The 22251-nt window shown below is 40.7% G+C and overlaps 1 protein-coding gene across 1 annotated transcript in view; it reads right to left on the bottom strand.

Moving 5' to 3' along the window:
- The window catches only part of ADK (adenosine kinase), a gene marked incomplete in the record, with an annotated part of 3127006 nt that overhangs the window by 1917589 nt on the left and 1187166 nt on the right, over window positions 1-22251 (bottom strand).

Genomic DNA, 22251 nt, shown 5'->3' with positions numbered 1-22251 from the left:
TAAAGCAGTATGTACATTAGTGTTAAATGGGGAGAAACAACCAAGTAATGGGACACTGGAATGGCTGCGGGGGGGGGGGGGCTGTGTATGGGAGGGCCCCATTTGACCATGATTTTGTGAAGGGGAGGGGCAGCAAACTCAAAGGCAGTCCCGGGAAGCACTCTAGCTACACCACTGCATCCATCCACCCATCCTCAACCCCTTCATCCCATTTTGCAGATGGGGTCGGGGTGTCAGTTTAACAGTGTCAATCATCTTGAGCCAAGGTTTAAACCGCCGGGTGGCTAGCCCTCCATCCACCCATAAAAGAATCCTTTTTTAAGCAGTATACCTAAATACTGTTAGCTTGCCATGTCCCCATAAATAAGAGCACTGTTGAACCAATTCATGTGTGGGTATGTAGTTTACCACTACTATAACTACAGGGATAGTTTACTTAGCCAAATGTAATACATGCCATTCATTTTACACAGGAAAGACAGAGGTCATTAAGGAAAAGAATTTACAAGCACAACTAGGACATTAAAACTAAAAGCAAGGTCAGTGCTCTATATAAACACTCTGTGTTCCAACTTCTAAGGTTTTACTTTAGACATTTTTGATAAGTCTACTATTAACCCTAGGGGGTGGTAACTGGGATAGCTACCTTGAATTTAAGGAGCTTCTTTGCAACTTAAATTTAATGCCAGTGCATCACCTGGGTTAAACAAAACTATTTCAATCAAACCGGTTTTAAAATCAAGGGCCGAAAACTTGTGAAGCATTGATTTATTCACTATTTGACTGTTTTTTTTTTTAGGAAGTTTTAACTACTTTTATTATTTACAAGGCACAGTGTGTTTTTGCATCATGATGCTTTTATATGTAGAGGTGAATTTTTAGTTATTTACTATATGTACTGTAGCTCACTCAAACAATTGTTTAAATTTAGTTCTTAATACTGGAAGTTACATTGTATGTTGAACAGGCAATTAATTTAATTAGATAACAGGTCAAGTTCTTTGCAATATATACGACCGTCTTGATTTTATTCTGATGAACTCTCAGTTAGCGACGAAAGCACTCAATACTAATAGATTTTAATATAAACTTTTTTCGTGTTCGTTCATTTATTTATAAGCACCAGTTTCCTTCACTGATACATTACACCTTTGGTTATTTGTTTTATCTAGAAAATACAAATATCACCATCTAGGAAGGAACATCGACTAAACGGCTGATTCACTGTACCGAGCACTGAGACATGAGCAGAAATAAGCATGCTGAATGAGGCCTTCATTGTGGAACCTCTGCTTAAGGTTGCCACAGGTGGAGGGAGATACAGCAAGACCAAAAAAAAAAAAAAAAAAAAAGCACCAATTCCTGTGGTGGCATTCAATGGGGCAAGTCTAAGAAAAATAAAAGAAAATGGGAATAAATACAGTTGGGGTAGCTATCATCTGTTCAACAATGGGACCACAGTGGTGGTCTGGTAGGGAAGCAATGCAATGAAGGCCAGAAATGGAGAAAAGTGACCTGGAACTAAAGATATTAACTGCACTGCTGGCTGTAGAGGATCCAGATATACTGGGAGTGGCTGCACTAATGTCACATAAGGTCGCTGTGAAGTCTGATTGACTCCAGTCAGCTGAATTGTCACTGGGATTGACATACTCGTGGGACTGGTGGCAGCAACACCAATGGTAGTTTGAACAATGCTGAAAACCCTGTTGTGATGTGTGTCAATATTTGCTGTAAGACCTACCAGTCTGTCTAAAGTATGGACCAGTGACAGCCTGTACATCTTAAATGCAGACATCGGTGAGATTAATATACATTTTGGTCCAGCAAAGAAGCTAGCTGCCATGGTGTCACAAAATCTGAACAGCCACCCCCACCCTCCCCAGACACTCTGGAGCTTAAAACCTGAGGAGGGGAATATGCAAACCTAAAAGGACCTCAACTCCCCTGTTTTTTATAAAGCAACCATCTAGTCATAACTACTTGGAATAATTCCACAGAGGCTTTGAAAAGGTGGTGGGAAGTTAAATAGCAGTCAATTAAATTGAACAATGTTAATCTCTGACATCACATAATTATGGGGGTAAGCAAATTTCCCCCTTATCCCAGGGATGCACAATCATAGCGTCAGTAGATTTAGAGATATGGGGATGTTGGGGTGCAGGGGTGGGACTGCCAGTCCGATTTCTTTTTTTTTTTTTTTCTAAATCAATCCTGTACATTTCCGACTATTTTTTCATCACCTTGGAGTTCTCCATTTGTAGGTTTGCAGACTTACTATGGACGCAGTCAGTCAACCTACTGTAAAAATCATTCATTCATTCAATCAAGCAGGCCCTTCCCCTGCAACATAAAGGACCAACAACACAGATAAAATCTACACCACTGATGCAATACATTTCAGACTACTAAGAAAGGTCACCTTACCCTTCCTCATCAAATTAACAAAATGCACGACTCCCTATTCACATAGTTAAAGAATTTGAAAAGTACAGTTTTGTACCTACCATAAATGTAGATGTTCGAGGATTCCATTGCTGCAGTCCTGACTTTTCTTGCCCCAGATGTCAGAAGACCCAAAAGACAAGTCCCAAAACAACCTGCACCAAAACATGTATAATATATACAATATATGTATATAAAAATATAAGCATGTAAACTCACCTACACAACCACCCCTAAACACAGAGGGAAGGACATTGCTGCAGTCCTGACTATTGAGGCTGGCAAATTATAAAGTAGTAGGAGCTGACAACATGCCTTGTAAAACAGCTGTGGCAAAACCAGCCCTAGTCTTAGAGTATATAGGAAGGTGATAATGCCTAGAGAAAGTATGCACTGAACTCCAAGTAGCTGCTTCCAGAATATCCTTAGTTGCCACCCCCTTAGAAATGCTGTTGGGAATGAGGCCTAATCCCAGCTGGTATCTCCTTGCCATGATGGGAATAACAAAATGCAATGCAAAAGCCAATCCACCTAGAAATAGTTTGTTTTGACACAGGCTTGCCCTGTGAACTCAAAGCAAAAGAAACAAGTAACTGCTGAGACTGCCTAAAATCCTTAGTCCTGCTCAAATAATACTGTGTACATCTAAAGTGTGCAATATCTTTTCCCCTTTATTTTGAGGATCTGCGCAAATGAATAGTTTGGTTTCTGCAACTCAGACACCCTTCTTGCAGAAGTAATAGCCAACAGAAAAGCAGTCTTCCATGACAAATATTTCAATTCAGCAGTAGCTGCAGGCTCAAATTGAGATCCCAAGCAGGAGTAGGAGCTCTACGTGGGGTCTTATATTCTTTGCCCTCTAAGAAACTGCTTGAACAAAGGATAAACAAAGGTGGGTCACAATCATAGTGAGCTGAAATTGCTGCAGCATGAATCTTTATGGAAGAGAAGGACAATCCTTTGTCCAATAATTCAGTAAGATATTGAAGAGCCACACTCAAATTAGGCTCTGAAATCTCCAAATTCTTTGCTGTACTCCAAAATAAAAATCTCTTCCATTTTTCTACACTCTCCTTGTACTAGGCCTTCTAGCTTCCATAATCACATTTAAAACTTGTTGAGGAAGTTGAGACCTGCTGTGTTTCAACACAGAATATGCCAGGCTGTTAGATGAAGAGAGTGAAGCTTGACATTGAGCAGATGATCTGAGATAACAGATGAGGAATCAGAGGTAAAGGCCATGGAGGCTTCTTTACCAGACTCCGTAGTAGTGGGTACCAGTGTTGCGAGGCCAATCTGGAGCTATCAAAATCATCCTTGGCCTGTCTTGTCTGACCGAGGTGGAAAGGCATACACATGAAGGTTTTTCCAACTGAAAGACAGAGCATCCACTTTCCAAGCTGTGTGATGAAACCCCTTTGTGCAATACTTTGGCAGCTGGTGGTTTAGTGGAGAAGCGAACAGATCTATGTCTGGAGTTCCCCATGACACTGTCAGTTTCTGAAATACATGAAGATCCAGTTTCCACGGGATCCATGATTTGTCTGCTTAACACATCTCTGGCAGAAACCTTGCCTGAAGAGTTAGTCTCCCATAAAATCATTGCTTGCCTGCATAGAGGATAAGAATGTTGCTTGTTGATGTACCACATGACAGTTGTGTTGTCTGTTAGAATCAACACCTGCCCTGGAAGAAGTAACTCCTTGAAAGCCATTAATGCAAACTGGACTGCTAACATCTCCTTCATGTTGATATGTAGATGCTGTAGTCTGGCAGGCCACTTGTCTTGTATCCACTTTCCATTTAGATGAGCTCCCCAAGCAATGTCCGAGGCATCTGTCGTTAGAATCTGACTTGCCTCTGGCCGGGTCACAGAGAGTCCCTTGTTTAGGTGACATTCCTGAGCCCACCACAAAAATTCCTTTTGAATGCAAGGTATTATTTGAATGACAGTGTCCAAATCCTGGCAGTGCTGTGTCCATACATTTTGAGATACCATTGTAGCTTCCTCATATGCAGTTTGGCATTGGGAAGCACCAGAATACAAGATGCCATGAACCCTAATGCTTGAAGGACTGTCCTTGCAGTCAGCACGGACTGATGAGATAGTTGATGGAAGTAAAGTGACAGACTCTTTTGTTTGTCCGGGGTTAAAAGGCCATCTGGGCTGCTGTATTCAGTCTTACACCCAGAAAGCACATGTCTTGAGAGGGTACTAGACTGGACTTTATTTAGAATACCCTAGGCATCTTAGCACTGCTATAACATATTCCAGATGCTGTAGTAGGTCTTCCTTTTTTGAGCCAGAATCAGGCAGCAAGTAAGGATAGATTTGAATTCCTTGAAGCCTGAAGTAAGCTATCACTGGAGCCAGAACCTTTGTGAATACTCGGCAATGCAGAGAACTGATAATGAGAATATACTTTCTGCAACTTAGCCTTATAGGCACATGAAGGTAAGCTTCCTTGAGATCTAAAGTTACCATCCAGTGATCTTTGCCCAGCAGAGGTAACATCTTGAACTTGGGAATGTCCGAATAAAATCCTAGGCCCTCTCTGACACAGGGACTGGCTGAATGGAGTAACTGTAAAACTTGCTTCCTCTTTTCTTTGTAGAGGAGGGCATGCCTTTGAAAGGGGCATTGTATGGAAATAAAATCTGTAACCGTGGTGAATGATATCCAACACCCATTTGTCTTGAGTAATTAAATCCCAATTTTCTTTGAAAAGAGACAGTCTTGAATCTGCTGGCAGCTGGAAAAACAGGTCATTGGGTCTGTTTAAGGACTGACCCCTGCCCTCACCAGAAGTCTGAGCAGGTGAACTCCTGTTCTAGGCCTAAAAGAACTTTGAGCCCTGAAAAATCTTTAACAGTTTGCATAGACTTAGCTTTGTCCTCCATTTTCTTTAAAACAGCTTAACAACACATCAGACTGTAAAGGAGCATCCAAAATCCTTGTCTTAACATGCTCAGCTAAATTCTGATCCTTCAACCAGGCATGGAGGCCTGTACAGCATCAAAACCACATTGCAAAGAATGCAAAGCATCCACCTTAGATTTCAATTTGATATTTTAACATGTGAAACTGACAATTCAAAGCTCTCATGGCTAAAGTGGAAGAAGCTTTATCAGTGGGGACAGGATTTTTAACCACAGAAGCTTTTACGACTCTTAAACAAATATTTATGAGCATACCTATCAGGCTTAACAGGAGCAGGAGGCAAAGAGTCAGGGTTCAGGGAAGCCTCTGCAAAACATCTTCCACCACATTCAACACAGGAGGAATAGCTAAAGGCCTATGCTAAACAAGAACTCCCAAGCCTTTTCCTAGAGTCAGAGTAATCCTGGCCTTCCCATTTAAAGTGCTCCCTCATGGAATGCAAAGTCTCTGAAAATGAGAAATCCTCAGGTGGAGATTGCTGGAGTGGAATCATCCACATCAGAATCAGAATAGGTAGGATACTCCTGCAAATCTTCCACAGAAGATTCTGAAGCCTCAGAACACTGTTCAAAACAATCAAACTCCCTAATCATAGTAATCAAATCTTCTGCCATCTTAAGCATATGTTTCTTAGGTACAGAACCTGAAATGGTAGGAGAAGCCCCACTGAAGCTGAAGTAGGCCTACCTCTCATAGAAGTTTTGGCAACAGCCTCAGCCTGGCCTACCTCCTGAGAAGGCACATCCTGTAAGAGTATAGTTTCTGCCTGGGACCTCAACCCTAGGCTTCACTGTTTTATCCTTAACACTAACCTGGCACAGTCTAACCTCCTCTTAATAGTAGGTATGATAATCCCTATGAGGTATCTGTTTAAATACAGTTATTCACTTTTTCTGACATCCGTAAAATACTGAGGCAAGAAAACCAAAATGTTTCTGTTTCGGTCTGAAACTCCGTTTCGAAAGTTCATTTCAACCAACCTGCACACTCAAAAAAAACTGCTCGCATCGGACCATGCAAAAAAGACTGAGGATATGATTCATGTCATGCGTGAGTACCCCTGGACGGCGGACGCCACCCGTCCGGCGCCCTGACCGACTCAGCCTTATACCTTCTCTGGGCCGACCGACCGGGACTGAGACTATATACATAGTCAGGACTGCAGCAATGGAAAGAATTTGAAACTAAATGGCAGCAGAAATTTGGAATACAAATATTTCTCTGAATGCTACTTCCAGCCAAATAGCCAGCCAGTCATAGATGAGTATCTTACTGTACACTGAACAGGAATCACTACAAAAACTCCAAATGACTATTACAGCACAGGAAACGCACAGAGTGCTATAAAGTGAGCTTGCCAACAACCTGCACAACACAGCAAGCCTTCTGGAAAATCCACAATGTGAAATCAAGTTATAAATGTAAGGAGAAGCCAGTAAAATACATTTTACTGTCTAACCATTTAAACTGGGGCTGGGTTTCATCCAGAAGTCTGAACATGTGCATGGACCGAAAGGTCTCAAAAATAAACTGCAGTGATCACAATTTTTCCATTTGAAGATAAAAAGCCACTAGTTGGCATTAGTGAAATGTCATCACATTCTGTACTGCACTCAAACTTTATGCTTATTGCAAAACTGTCCTGATTTTTTTCAACATTTTTATTAAACATTAATTTTTTTAAAAAAAGTGATGCTCATACAGAACAGTAAAGAACAAACCATAGTATTTCCACTATTTTCATGTGTCTGAATTTTTATTTAACAATTTTTCAGTCCCTTCAATATTACATAAATCACTAAATTCTTGCCTTCCCTTAAATTTTACCCCTTTGCTTGAACATTATTTTGCATGTATTGCTCCCATAAATTACATTTATTTTTTTATTTAATTTACTCCTTCACTTTTCTAAAGATCCCAAGTCCAGTTCTTTTATCTCCTTTGCAATACCCAGTATTTTAGTTATGGTTTACATTATGTTTTCCATTTTCAAGTAATTGTTTTTTGGCAGCCAGTAGCATCAAACCTAAAGCCTTACTATGTCTAGGCAATTCAGATCATCAGTTCAGCTCAAACAAATCATTTTCCATCCTAGTATTTGTAAGATCAGTGAGCTCATTACATTCCCCCCAAAAACAAGTTCCAATTACCTCTCTCTCTCCCATCACACCTCCAGCATTTGCTATCTGAGGAAGTTTTCTTGGGGTACAAAACTACCTATTCAAACACTTCCATGAATCATAAACCTTCTTTGTAGCAGCCATGTAGATGTCCACCCACTGTTCGTTTGTAAACTATCTTTCCAATTTTTTTTTTATTTCTGATTGATTCATATATTAAGCATGCAATACTTCATTATGCCATTCTAATTATCCTTTTTTTAACAAGCAGTTTCTCTACAATCAACTAAAAATTCAGAGCCAGTCTTTCACTTTGCACTCCCCTATCCCTCTCTGTTTTCCCATACTCTTTTTTTTTTTTTTTTTTGCCTTCTTCCCCATACAATATTCAATTTTCTAATAGATCATTGAGGAATACAGTCCATCAATAATGCCAAACATCAGTTTCATACTTTTTATTCTTCAGAAAATGCATGTTAATGCAAAACCTGCTGATCTATTAGCTAAGTGAATTAGTGTAATACTTAAAAATTGCTCCTGATTTTTGGCCTTTGTAGCCATTTTGTTTTTAGCTTTGAGCAAAACTTGGAGCTATGGTTACCTTGCTTACTTTAGCTTCATCATTTTTTAAAAAGTGTTGTCCTTGACTGTCAGTGATCAACAGTGACAGTAAAACTTAGAAGAAGTCAGGTAAAAAGATACACACACAGGTAAGACTTCACAATGAAGCAAGCCACACTAAGTAATAACTGTCATTTTTTCACAGTTAAACAGACCACATAATACAAGTAAGTCAGAGACTGTTCAACACTTTACTGCAATCAGTGGCTAAAGACCTCTCCGGTTCCCATTAAGTACAAAAGCATGTATGGGGGCATCACTAGTGCAAGCATAATGACAATGGAGCCACAAAGTAATTTACAGAAAAGTCTGTATAAAGGCACAATAAACAAAGGACGTCAGGGCTCACTTCAAAGCAACTGTGGGGTGAAGAGGTGTAGAATGGAGCAGACTGACAAAGCTGTGCCAGGAAAAAGCCACAGTCAGACACCACTCACTTGTCCCACACCCTTTTCTCTCATGTTCATTCCATGGGATCATTTCTACCCATCTGTGGCCCTGGAATCCAATCTTCAAATGACATAATCCACTATGTGGCTTGCCTTCCTGTCTCTGAACTGGAACTTCTTCTCGATTCCCCTCAACCTGGTTTCCTATTGCTGTCCAAGTGCACAGTTTTATCTAAATGCAGCATTACTAAGTGCACATGCTGATATGGTAAAGGGCACATACTTTTCGACCAAACAGCTGAGGAACAAGAGGCTATGGTCTTGCTCAAAATCCACTTTATATATGTAATCACTCTTACATTTAAGGGGAAAAAATGTGCTGTCTTCAGCACAAATTCACTATGCTCACTGACGGAGCAGATCTTTTAGAATTAATGCTAGCAGCAGGCATTTCCCCAGACAAGCACTGCAATCAAGCAACACAGAAGATAACAGCAGCGGGTATTTCCCTTGACGAGCATCGCCATCAAGCAGCACAGAAGGTAATATCTTCAGTAACAACATCTGATTACCTGCAACTGGCTGCAAAGTGTCAACACAGTTGTTTAGGGCATATCTTCTTGTAACATGCTTGCACACTATGCATTGGTGCTAAACAGTAGCAATGAACAGCAACTTCCACCCATCCTTCATTATTTTGGAAAACGCTTAATTTTCTCCTTGGTTTGCTCCTTTACCAGCCATGTAACCATAGTAATTCCTTCCACTCTAAGGCCACTAAATATTTGATGTTCAACTAATCTTTCCATACATTGAATCAACCAAATTTTTTTGGGGAGCAAATATATCTCCGATCCCTAACCCCCTCCTACCAATCCAGGCTACCAGTGTTTTAGTGCATCACTAGTCATCATTTCGTGTTTTAGTGTACCACTAGTCATCAGTTCTTGTTTTAGTGTATCACTAATCATTTAGAGGCACCACTATTATTACAATATTAACCATTTCTGATGACTGCTCATCTCCCAACTGCTGCTTCTACAACACTGCATTCAGAATATGCCAATACAATATTACTAGAAACAACTGCTAAGCTTTACCATTTCAAAGATGACTGTGGTAACACTGGAAACCGTTCCTGACTCGCACTAAATCAGATTAGTACTGAGACAGTCTGACAGTTCAACTCAGAGAGTTAAGGCTACAAGCAGTTAATGACAGTCAACCTGTAGTTCTAGGTGTAATTCCTTCTACTTCCACTTGAGCAAATCACGTAACCAGTACTCACAAGTCAGGGACATCCTTTCCTACCGAGCTTACCTCATTAAAAAACGAACAAATACACAAAATACTGGAACCATCATTAACCTCTGCAAATTCTAGTTTATATAGATTACCACTGCTACTGTGCTGGGAAACCTCTCTGATCCAAATCCATTCAAAAAACCCCTGCAACAGTAATGACAACCAATTATCACAGCTACAATGAAGGAAATTACCTATACTGTTGCATTCTGATCACTGATGTTATAATATGGAGAAACATTTCTGACCTAAACGCATTTGGTCGGTCATTGTTGCAGTACCATCACAGCAGTAAGAATGATCTACTACTTCACATGCACATCCTTTCAAACAAACACTGTCTTGATATAACGGGAACAAATTCTGATCTGTACTCAATCAGATCAATTTTGGTCAGTTTCTTGAAATTACATGCCAGGACTGCAGTGTCGAGAACTAAACCAGCTGCATTGTCTCACTTGCTGGAATTACTTATTATGAATGCACTACAGTGTGTCACACACCTATGCTGCAAAACCGGTAATGATTTCTCACTTACTACCGATTTACCTCTACTGGAAACCAATGACTACCACCACTACAGTGTTGTTCATTATAAGTTACAAAAAGCACATTACTGTGTAAAGTTCAGGCACCTAGATCTTCTTAGGCAAGGATGTAACCTTCTACATACTGAACCTCTGTCTTTCCTTGAAATGCCCATCATTAACCTTCCTTTCTGTTCTGCATGTTGTTAGTGCACACAGAATCTCCAAACATAAATCTAAGAACTCCCAACAAATAGAAAGCTTGCTACCTACTCTACCCCAAATGGCAAGGATGTGCTGTAGCCACCCCAAACTCTGGTCCGTTTGTCCAATAACAATCACGCAAGGTGTAATGAAGCAGAGTGTTCACTGCAATGTTTGTTCCTCTAAGCGTTGTGAAGCCAGTTAGCTTGGGAATTTTACAGATATCACCACTCCTACTCCAATAGCCTACCACAATAATACTTTGCTGCTTCCTCAGTTAAGTTATGGACAATATTTCAAGACAATTTAAACAAGACCCTCTTACTTGGTGCTGGGCAGGACAACAAAAAACAGCTTCCCCTGGGTCAACTAGCAACAGTGAGCCAATCTGGTGTTAGCACACACAATTCAACTCCACAGGAAGTGGGGATTAAATGATGCCACCTTGGAAAATTTCCTTCTGTTTACTATCTTTGCAATGCAGGTGCAAAGGCATCTTAGGTAAAGGACCACTCACCTGCATACTGGTATTTCCCACCATTAGTAACACTAAACATCCCACTAACAAGACAAAACCAACAGGTGCAAAACATTCACTTTTCCAGGAATGGAATAAAAGTCAGGCAATGTTCTGGCCTCCTTCCCTGCAATCCTCTATTATTGAAATTCAACATCTTTGACACAAACCTGGGATTAAGACAGTTACAAAAATGCACTCAACTCAATGCTACATAATTACAATGGATTATGAATCCTTAAAGAAGCTACAGCATTTTCAATAATCTGTCACTGGTACTATGTGAAGAACCTCATCAAATACTAACATTTACAATTTCTGAAAACTGCAGAAATTGTTGTGGACTTCTCAGTTTACTGTACTCTAAGGAAACAGCTCAAACTGCTTTAAAATGAAACTGTAGTAATGCAGGGAGACTTTCTTTGACTGGGAAGGAGGGGCATCTCGAGTGGGAACACTTTTTGGAAAAACAGACCCTGAAAAATGCAAGAAACTCCAATTTAATCTCTATCTTTACTGTCTTGTAATTAATCTTTTTAGAGACATGGCGTGAGAATAAGGTCTTACTTTTGTTAGGGCACCTCTGTTAAAATGCACCTCAAATCCTAAATTTAAAAACACGTATGCAGGAATAAAGCCTTCATTTTTCTCTCCCTGCTGTCAAGATACTAAGGAAAAGTAAAACGTGTTTACTAAAAAGATGTTATACTGCTCTCTTAACGTGTCCTACAGTTAATTCTAATTGGAAAAAAAGCATGCTGGTGGTTAGCTGACCCACATGCAGTCACATAGAATGCTGAACGGGGGACAGGATGAAATAATCTGGAACCCGTTCATCATTCACCATCAGCAGTATCACTGTATCATGTCACATTACAATTCTACACTCAAAAGGATGAAGTTTTGAAAAAGGATGAGAGAGGGAAAAACATCTGTTTTAACTTATTTTCATAATTTGCTACATTTTGTTTTATAAACTCAAGCATGCAGGCAGTATCAAAAGGAAATATACCTTCCTGGGGGATTCATCAAGGCCACTGAAAGAATAATTAAAAGTATCAAATATGCAAAAGGATATGTTTTGAATTACAGAGCCAGAGTCTGATTTGCATGCCTTCTGTCAAGGCTGCATGTGTGGCCATCTCACTATCAGATGAGCCACAGCTTTGAAGTCATGTTGTTACAGAAGCTGACAATTAATGAAAGAAGCTGACAGACTTTCCTCAGTTGTTAAGCTTATAGACTTTGACTTAAGAGGGAATGAGAAATTACATACATCACACAGAGCGAGTGAACCTGATCAGCTGTCTGTACAAATATTACTGCAGAGATCAAACCACAGTAAAACAGGAGCTAGCATCTTTATTATAAAACAGTAGGAAATCACAGAATTTTCTGGATGGCTTAAATAATTCTGAACCTATTAGTGAAAGAAATCTGGAAAAGGCTTAGAATAAAGGGGGGGGGCAAAAACAGGGACGGATTTTAAATATTGCTCTGATAAACTTAGAAAATTGCTGGAATGACAGGATTTGTTAGCATACTTTTCTGAAATATATTAAGTCTGAAACTCAAATGTATATAATTATTTAGTGAGTTCCACTCTCAGTAACTTGCCAGAAAATCACAAATTTTATGAAGCATAGATCAAAAATGTGAAGCAAAAAATTCGACAGTTGAGAGGTATGGGCCCAAGTAAGTGATTATTAGACACAAACTTAAGGACGTTTACACTACTTACAGTCAGGGATGCCAGATTTGTTACTGGGCAGGTAGGGACAAAAAAGGTTCTTCATGCTAAGTGAAGACCAAAAAAAAAGGGGGGAGGGGGCTTTAATACAGAACATCAGGCAGTTCCGCATTAAACACAAGTAATTCTATGTTTGGTGATTCTTTTTGATTAGCCCCTATGCCGGTAAACAAGCCAATCAAAAAATCCTACAGCAGACCCTCTTCTGTTCAATGCGGAACATCAGGCAGTTCTGCATTAAACAGAAGTAGCTCCGTTTTGCGATCTTTTGATTGGCTCGTATACCAGCCAATCAAAAAAAACAAAGTGGAGGCTGTTTCCCGGGGATTTTAACCAGCAGTGCGGGACTCGGGATTGGGCTGCTGATCCCGGGACAGTCCTGCTCAAATACAGATGTCTGACAGCCCTGCTTACACCCATGTTTTTAAACAGAGATTAATACAGATCTAAGCATAGGTCCAACAAAAAAGTACAAACGTGTTTCAGATCAAATTCTCATTAACTCATCTAAAGTCTCATCCAAAAGCCTTCTGGGACCCCCCCCCCCCGACCTAAACCAGCAACTAATTCATTTTTTTTAAATAAGGAAATAGCCCTCTACCCTCTTCTCAACTTTTTCTAATTGTGATCGATTCTGAAAAAAAGTTGAAGTTGCTTAAAAGATGGGAGGTCTTCAGATTTCCTTTTCCTGCAAGAGAAGGGCATTTGGAAAGGTGTGGGAGTGTTAAGGTGAACCCAAATGGTGCCATACTCATCAAACTCTATCAGCTGGAAAAACATTTTTTTTTTTTTTTTTGCAAAAAAGATATTTTTATGCAAGATGCAGGCAGCAATAAAAAAAAAGAATGACCACCAGCACAGTGCTCCCCCCCCCTCAGTAATACCATCTCAAGCAAGACCATTCTACAAACCACAACTGGGCAGTAAGCAAATACTGCTGGTGGAGGGCAGCTACATCCCTGTAAATGCATTTCCACAATAACACATACACTGAAGGACATTACTGTGCTTACAGAATGGGATGAGTGTTAAACTGAATTGTACTGAATTGTATTTTTTATTACTATATACTTTATATTTCTGATGTCAAATATTTCCTCTGTCTAATGTTTCAAATATGTTGCAGCACAACTAACTGTAGTTGGAGAAAATATCCTGCATCCAAAATATAAGCTGTGGAAGTATTTAAACTCTCTCTCTCTCTCTCTCTGTGTATATATATATATATATATATATATATATATATATATATATATATATATATATATATATATATATATATATATACACACACACACAGAAAATACACAGCAGTTACAGCTACTTTCTTGAGTGAATAAAATTCATTGTGAGCAAATGAATGAAAAATATCACAGAATGCAAGGCAAATGCAGCTCTTCCCAGGCTCTTTACTGTCCCTGATTTTTCCACACAGTGCTGCTCTGTGTCTTGTAGAATGACTGCTTTGCTGGTAAATCACGTAGGATTAAAGTCGGTCAATAATGCCAGTTTCATGTTACTTATTGTTTACGGAACATGCACTTACGGACTGCCTGCTGCAGTCAGAAGACTAATATGTGGTCTCTCTCTCTCTCCTTCCCTTACACTAGTCTCTCTCTCTCACACACACACACACACACACACACACACACACACACACCTGTTTTTTTTTTATTTTACACTCACTAAACAGCAAAGTTGTGTTTACTGAGCATAAAAAATGATCGAGGTTTGCTTTACGGCAGCTTAATATGCTAAAGCCCAGTTTCTAAGACTTATCAATGCTGTGGACAGATGCCAATGTGTATACAACACCACTTCTGCAAAGCAGACATTTTTTTCCTTAAACAGTTGAAAGTGAAAATCCCATTACAGAATGGTCTGATTGGATAAAGTTTGCTTTATTATGTTGGTTATTACTTTAGCTGCCTGAACATCTTTGGATTACAGCAATCCAATATTTACAGGGAGAAAAAGACAGATAAGGTTAAACTGGAAACTGCTCTGTGATGGGGCTTAAGATTAATGCTAATTATACAATGACTGGCCAGTAACATTCTAAAACATGCACGCTGATTGGTCAGCCCAACCAGCATGCCCACTGTAAAATCCAGCATATACTAACAGAAAAAAAGTCTGGTTGCCAGACTTTCTGCTATTAATATATGCTACGGCTTTCCAGTTTTCTTGGGTTAACTGGTCAAGAAATATGAAATTTGAAATCCGGACAGTTTGGAGATACAACAGAGACAGAGCAGAAACACAGGGAAAATCTGGTACATTGTGCAAAATTAAAGAAACGTACCTGATTTCCCTTGTATTTCTGCCCTGTCTCTCCCATACCTCTAAATTTTCCAAATTGCAAACTATTTTTTCTTTAAATAAATAAATAATCAATGGAGATCTTCCTTCGTCCATTGCTTCCTTTCCAAAGCACTGATGTACTGCGTAAGCATGGGAATGCACAGTACATCAAAAAAAAAAAAAAAAACATGATACCTGAAAAAAAACGCAATTCCACGGGGCCATTATACAAAGACTTGTTTAAAAAAATAAATAAATAACTTTTCTCTTAAATAATGTCATGGTATAACAGCAATAACCCATGGCTGGGTGTGGGTAATGCTGGATTTACCCACAGTTGGCTTTGCCCTCCTCACCAAACCACACCAACCATGGGTAAACCCAGCATTACCCACACCCAGCCATGGGTTATTGCTATAATAATGGACACTGTTTATATGAAATAAAACATTCTCTGTAGGGCAGGCACTACAAAAGTTGGACATTTTCCTTGAAAGACTGATATGAAAAGCTATGTAAATGATAGAGATAGATGATTCACAGTCCACCTTTAATCTTTAGGACATGGTCACCGGCTCAAGTCAGTTTGTCATGTGAAGCTTTCTTTCTTCCCATTCTCCTGTCATGTCCTTTAACTACTCTCACCAAACTTTCCTAGTATACAGCTCTGGACCTTAGCATTAGTCTGCAAAAATCTTCCTCCAGTCTCATCTCAATGGAGAATGGGATAGGTGGGTGGAGCTGAAAAAACAGGATGGACTAAAATCATTCAGACCTACTTTCATGGCAGGTACTTAACTTTCACACTAAGATGACAAAAGCCCATCCTCTAACCTCTAAGGCAGTGTCCCAAGCACAGTCTCATCCATGGTCAAGAAGCCGATGCAATATGGTGGCCCTGAAGGAAAACCATTCCCTGGACTCGCATACAACTTGTGAAAGAATGTAGAGACGTCCAATTTTCACTTACACAAGTATCTACAGAAGCTTCTACAAAGCTCTGGTACAATGAACTTCTGGAAAAAGGGTCTATATTACAAACTCAAAGGTACAGAATGTTGAAAACCTTTTCATCGACACATACGTGTTGAATGTCCACTACAGCAAATGGCCACATCCTCGATTTCATTCCAAGGTAAAGAAATCAGTTGGCCGCTGTTTTAAATCTGCCCTTTTCCCCACTGTAGTGTGATCTCGGAGTTGGTATGTTTAGTTGGGGGTGCGGGGGGCAACCCCCCCACACTTCATAGTGTTTGTTATACTGTGTTGTGCGTAGTTGGCTTACAGATTTCTTTCCCTTGGAAAGAAATCAATGATGTGGCCGTTCCAACACATATGTGTTGATGAAAAGGTTGTCAGCATTCTGTACCTTCGAGTATATAACATAGACTCTGGAAAAAGTGGGAGATTTCGCCATACTTAGTTTAGACACTTTCTGCCATAACTGTTTTGTGAAATAACAAGCTTATTGTCTGTTCTGAAATGTTTAGTTCTATGCAAATAAAAACTCAAATGTCTGTGGCTGTCTAGACAATGTAAGAGATACTCATTTACGTTAGAAAAATTTGAAAAAAAAATTAAAGATTGATGAACTGATCTAAATTAGTTTCAGTAGTTTTCGTTGAATAAACCATGGGTTTGTATGAAATGCTATCTTACCTTTATGAAAAAATGTGGTGGGAAATTCAATACGTTAAAACAGGAAGTTCAGATATTTGAATAGCTAACACACCTGCCACCAAAAAAATGGATTTTATAAGAACTTTAGGTTTGAAGATGATGCTGACTCAAACAGCAGCAAAATTCATTTCTGCAGTAGAAAATTTAGGTTTCAATGAGAAAGTGATTGCTTCTGAAGGACGTCTAGTAAAAAGGATGCTTTTATGAATGGCCTTGCACACTTTAAGGAAAGCTTGAGAAATATAAATGGAAAACTTGATATGGCCAAAAGATGTACTTGGATGAAAAATAAGACTTGAATCAAACTGTTTGAGATAAGTAATCCAAATGCTTAGCACAGCAGCTGAGAAAAGGTCTAGGCTCATGAAGGCTGCTCCTTCCCTTAACAACTTTCCCTGGGATGGGCTTCTGGGTGAAGGTAAGGATCTGGATTATGGTGGGAGGGTATGCAGAGTGCCTGGACATTACTAAGTGGAGACCCAAGCTGTTAGGTTGAAAGAGAGTAAAGTCCAGATGAGGCTTGCCAGACAGGTGGCTAAGCAAGTTTTAGAAGGGTCTTAAGCACAGAGGCTTCCCTAAAAGATGAGGCTACAACAGGAAGAACCACACTTGCCAAGGTCAAAAAAGAAGTGTGAATGGATCTGGGAATGCACAAAGTAGTCCAGTGATCAGAAATGTTAGGCAGGTAATAGTAAGTAGCAAACTTGTTTATTTAAAATACACAAAGCTTTTAGGCCAGTGCCCTTCCTCAGTGTGTTACATAAACTACTATTCACATACATTTAAACTAAGAAACCTTCATGACACAACCCAAGCAGAAGACAATTAACTGCATATTCATACTTAAAGACATGCAACATATTTTAAAACATGAAATATTTCTTGTCTAAACTAAATCTTGCACTCAAATTATAAAAAGTACAGTTTTGTACCTACCATAAATGTAGATGTCCGATAGGTATGCATCTGCAGTCATCACATATGGGTTGTCCTGCCTCAGGCAGCCCTTCAGTCGGCCGGATTCCAAAGTCTGGGTCCAGCGTCGGCTGATGTCGCACTTTCCCTGACGTCAGAGCGCCTGGGGTATAAAAGCATCAGTCGATGTCATCTTCCTCAGTTTTTCTTGCCCCAGGTGCCCTCTAAGGAAGGCTAAATTTGGAGAGATGCATTTAAAAATCCAAACATGCACAATAACAAATACACCATAATAGATCACCCCAGCTAGCTATAAGAGGGGTAAGTACCCAAGAAATACCACAGAGGGGAAGGAGGGAGGGTAAACCTGACTGCAGATGCATACCTATCAGACATCTACATTTATGGTAGGTACAAAACTGTACTATGTCCTTCAAGGATGCATCTGCAGTCATCACATATGGGTAGAATACCATAACCAATCTGGGGTGGAGGAACTATGTAAAGGATGGTGTAGCTAAAATGCCCTGCAGGACTGCCGTAGCAAAGCCTGCTCTGGATCTGGAATATAAAGGTAAATTGTAATGCTTGGCAAATGTATGCACGGAGCTCCATGTAGCAGCTTCTAAAATGTCCTTGGTAGCCACCCCTCTTAAGAAGGCTGTGGAGGTGGCTGTGGCTCTCGTGGAATGAGGTCTAATGTTAGCTGGCACAGTTTTTCCATGAAAGGAGTAACAAAAACGAATGCAATTCCCTATCCATTTTGAAATTGTCTGTTTGGAAATTGCTTTTCCTTGTGTACCAGCAGCATAAGCTACCAACAGCTGGTCAGTTTTTCTGTAACCTTTAGTTCTGTCCAAGTAGTAGCGCAACTGTCTGTGTATGTCCAGGGTGTGCAGAAGTTTCTCCCCTTTGTTTTGTGGATTTGGAAAGAAGGTAGGCAAGTGAATAGCTTGATTTAATGAAACCCTGGATACCACCTTTGGCATAAATGTAGGATTGGTTCTCAATGAAACTCTGTCCTGATGAAAAATAAGAAATGGCTGTACTGCCATAAGGGCCTGTAACTCAGATACTGTTCTTGCTGAGGTTATGGCCAGAAGGAAAGCAGTCTTCCAAGACAGGAACTGTAGTTCTGCAGATGCTGCTGGTTCAAAGGGAGGCAGTGTTAGTTTTTCCAACACGAAGTTAAGGTCCCAAGTAGGTAGAGGTGGTTTCCTTGGAGGATTGATGCTTTTGATTCCTCTTAGAAACTGTCTTAGGAGAGGATGAGAGAAGACAGGTGGATCAGTATTGTACTCTGCTGAAATTGCTGAAGCATGAATTTTAATGGAAGAGTAAGACAGACCATTGTGGAACATTTCTGCCAAGTATTCCAGGATATGTGCCATGTTCATCAATGTCACATCTAGGCCCTTTGTGGTGTTCCAAATGTGAAATCTTTTCCATTTTGCTGAATATGCCTTTCTTGTGGAAGGCCGGCGAGCTTCCATAATAATATCTTTCACTCTCTGGGATAGCTTGTCCTGAGGAGGAGTCAAGGTATTTTCCAGGCTGTTAGTTGCAAGGTTTTCAGGTTGGAATGCAGAGTTTTGCAATTGTGCTGTGTCAGTAGAAGTGGCCATAGAGGAAGAGGCCATGGTTTTGTGCGTGACATGCTCTTTAAGAGTGGGTACCAGTGCTGTCTTGGCCAGTCCGGAGCTATCAGAATCACTTTTGGCTGCTCTGTCCTGATCTTCAGTAAAACCTTGGTCATTAATGGGAGAGGTGGAAATGCATACACTGTTAGAGTTCTCCAGCTGAAAGAGAGGGTGTCCACTTTCCATGCTTGTGGGTGGTATGTCCTTGAGCAGAATTTCTTCAGTTGATGATTGAGGGGGAAGGCAAAAAGATCTAAGTCCGGCCTCCCCCATGATTGTGTTATCTGTAGAAAGATGTCTAGGTGCAGCATCCATTCGTGTGCATCCATGATATTTCTGCTTAAGCTGTCCGTCAGTATATTGTCTTTCCCTGGCACAAACTGGGATTGCAGCTGTATATTGAGTTTCAAGGAAAGTTCCCATAGATTCATTGCCAGCCTGCAAAGAGGATAGGAATGGGTGCCTCCTTGCTTGTTTATGTACCACATAACCGTGGTGTTGTCTGTCCTTATAAGCAGATGGCCATGATGCAGAAAGGGTTTGAAGGCTTCGACTGCATGTATCACTGCCAGCATTTCCTTTTGGTTTATGTGCATGCGTAGCTCTTTGTGTGACCATAGACCTTGAATGCATCTGCCCTCCATGTGCGCTCCCCATCCGTGGTCTGAAGCGTCTGTTGTAATGGTTTGGCTGGCTATTGGTTTGCTGAAAGGCAGACCCCTGTTTGACTGGCTTGCTTGAGCCCACCACAGAAATTCCTTTTGAAGGCATGGAATGAGTGGTATCAAGGTTTCCAGGCTGTGACTGTGCTGAGTCCATAAACTCCTTAGGTACCATTGTAGTTTCCTCATATGTAGTCTTGTTTGCGGAATCAGAAGGATGCAAGAAGCCATGTAACCCAGGGCCTGCAGGATTTTCCTTGCAGTCAGCTGGGTTTGTCTTGTCATATTCTTGAAGTAATCTGGTAGTTGGCTTTGTTTTTCTTCTGTGAGGAAGGCCATTTGGGTGGTTGTATCTAGATCTGCACCCAGGAATGTTACTCTTTGGGATGGAACAAGTCTTGATTTGTGAAAGTTGACTGTATATCCCAAGGCCTGAAGTAGGTGGATGGCATAATTCAAGTGTTTTACCAAAGTTTGCTGGCTGTCCGCTTATATAAGGCAGTCGTCCAGATATGGGTATATTTGAATCCCCTGAAGTCTGCAGTGTGCAATTACTGATGCCAGGCATTTCGTGAATACTCTGGGTGCAGTAGATAAGCCAAGGGGCAATGCTGAGAATTGATAATGCTCTGACCCTGCAAGAAATCTGAGGTGTCTTCTGCAACTTTGTCTGATAGGGACATGCAGGTATGCCTCCTTGAGGTCTAGAGTTACCAGCCAAGACCCCTTGCCCAGCATGGGAAGGAGCTGCTGTAGAGTCAGCATTTTGAACTTTGGCACAATGAGATAAGTATTCAATGCGGACAAGTCGAGAATAGGCCTCCATTGTTTTTCTTTTCTTGGAACAAGGAACAGCCTGGAATAAAATCCTTGGCCTTGTTCTGAGAGAGGAACTTTTTCTATAGCTTTCATTTGTATTAAGCTGGAAATTTGTTTCAAAGCCTCTGCCCTTTGATTCGGTGGCAGGTCTGGCATGCCCTTTCTTTTTGGTAATGTGTGGAAATGAAACATGTATCCTTTGTCTATTATTTGTACTGTCCATTTGTCCCTTGTAATACTGTGCCAATTTTCTGAGACTAAAGAAAGCTTTCCGCCCAAAGGTGCTTCCAACTGAGCCCTGGTTGGCGGTGTCAAAGTAAAGTCATTGAGCCTGTCCTTGTGCAGCAGTTGAAGGTCCTGCATTACCTCTCTGGTTGGGAGGCTGCCATTGACGTCCTCTGTAGGAGCCTCTAGCTTGCCCTCTACCTCTGGCATGCCTGTTCTTGCCTCTCTGAAACCTGTGTCTGGAAAGGACCAATTCTTGGAAGGCCAATTCCTGCTGAATCTTGGTGGTTGTACTTGGCGAAAATCTTTGACTGTTTGCACGGATTTTGCCTTTTCTTCAAATTTCTTTAGGACCTCCTGAGCCGTGGAGCCAAATAACTTTTGCTTTTCCAGAGGAGCATCCAGCAGCTTTGCTTTAACATGGTCTGGCAGAGATTGTTCCTTCAGCCAAGCATGCCTACGTATGACTGCGCCAGTCATAGCTGACCTACATGAAGCTTCCAATGCATCATAACCACATTACAAGAAATGGTTGCTAACCTGTTGTGAGTTATGTACCAGATCCTGAAGTGACTTGCGGTCTAGGGGGTCAGGTGAAGACAGTTTTTTATGCAATTCATCTAACAAATACTCTTGGTACTGTATCATATGAAATTGACAATTTAATGCCCTCATAGAAATAGTAGCAGAAGTATACACTTTTTTACCCCATCTCTCTAAAGCTCTGGACTCCCTTTCAGAGGGGAGAGGATTTTTAGCAGTGGAAGCTGCAACCTCTTTAGGGCCCTGGGAAATAGTTTCTGGACCAGCAGAGTGGGCCTTGTAAAGGTAAAGATGTGAGTCCGGGACCTTGTAGTACCTATCGGGTTTGGCAGGAGCCGGAGGGAGAGAATCAGGAGTTGTGCTAGAGTCAGAGTACACATCATCAATGACATTCAAAACAGGAGGAACAGCTAAAGGTCTATGCTGAGGCAAATTTAAAAAGGTCCTTAATCTTTTCCTGGAGTCAGAGAATTCCTGGCCCTGCCATTGGAAATGCTCTCTCATGGTGTGTAGTGTCTCCCCAAAGGAAAACTCTTCAGGAGGGGAGGCCGAGGGAATAGATTCCTCTGCATCAAAATCCTCGTAGGCCGAAAAAGCCTCCTCCTGGTGGTCCGAGAGAGTAGAGCCATCAGAGGCCTCATCTG

The sequence above is a fragment of the Protopterus annectens genome, chromosome 14.part0 (assembly GCF_019279795.1).
Source record: "Protopterus annectens isolate FY-2018-M chromosome 14.part0, PAN1.0, whole genome shotgun sequence".
Classification (NCBI taxonomy): Eukaryota; Metazoa; Chordata; order Ceratodontiformes; family Protopteridae; genus Protopterus; species Protopterus annectens.
This window is presented reverse-complemented; position numbering and strand designations above follow the sequence as displayed.